This window comes from Penaeus monodon, chromosome 25 (assembly GCF_015228065.2).
Source record: "Penaeus monodon isolate SGIC_2016 chromosome 25, NSTDA_Pmon_1, whole genome shotgun sequence".
In the NCBI taxonomy this organism is placed as follows: Eukaryota; Metazoa; Arthropoda; class Malacostraca; order Decapoda; family Penaeidae; genus Penaeus; species Penaeus monodon.
Genome location: NC_051410.1, coordinates 7183025 through 7183652, shown reverse-complemented (window position 1 = coordinate 7183652; position 628 = coordinate 7183025).

The following is a 628-nucleotide window of genomic DNA, read 5'->3' as shown; positions in this document are numbered from 1 at the left end:
TCATCTTATTGAAGAGAACGACGTACCCAGACGCGGTGCCGTTAAGACGAGGTGCACAAGACGCAATTCGGACTACAGATAACAAGGCAACAGCAGATCGCGGCGCGGGCGAGGAGGGAAGGGAGGAAAAGGAGAAGGAAGACGGCGTGTATGGGATTTCCCTAAGTAAAAGTGGAGCTGCGGGGCGCCTGGCTCGACCTCCTCCCCCACGCCCCGCCCTTGTGAGTGGTTGCCGGCGCGGGCGGTAGAGGGCAGCATCTCCTTGCAGCCTTCCCTTTTTTTCCCCTTTTTTTCGAATCCATCATTACATCAAAATCCCATTACAGCAGACTTTCGGATGGAAGAGAAATTAAGAAACGGTACATGGAGAAAGCGACACTCGGTTAACAATGGGTTTCGATCGATTATATACATATATGAATGCGTGTTATGTTTGGGTTCATTTAACTGGTTATGTGTGTGTGAGAAAATAGACTCCCTCCTATTTTTTTGTCTCCCTTCGTAAAGGTACATGAAAATAAACTCATTCCGGCCGTTTCAGCCTTGTTTTTCGAGTCTATTTTCGTCAACCCATTCCTGATGGTGTCCGAGACGCCCACGCCGCGGGGGTCTTTTGCGTCATTGTCAT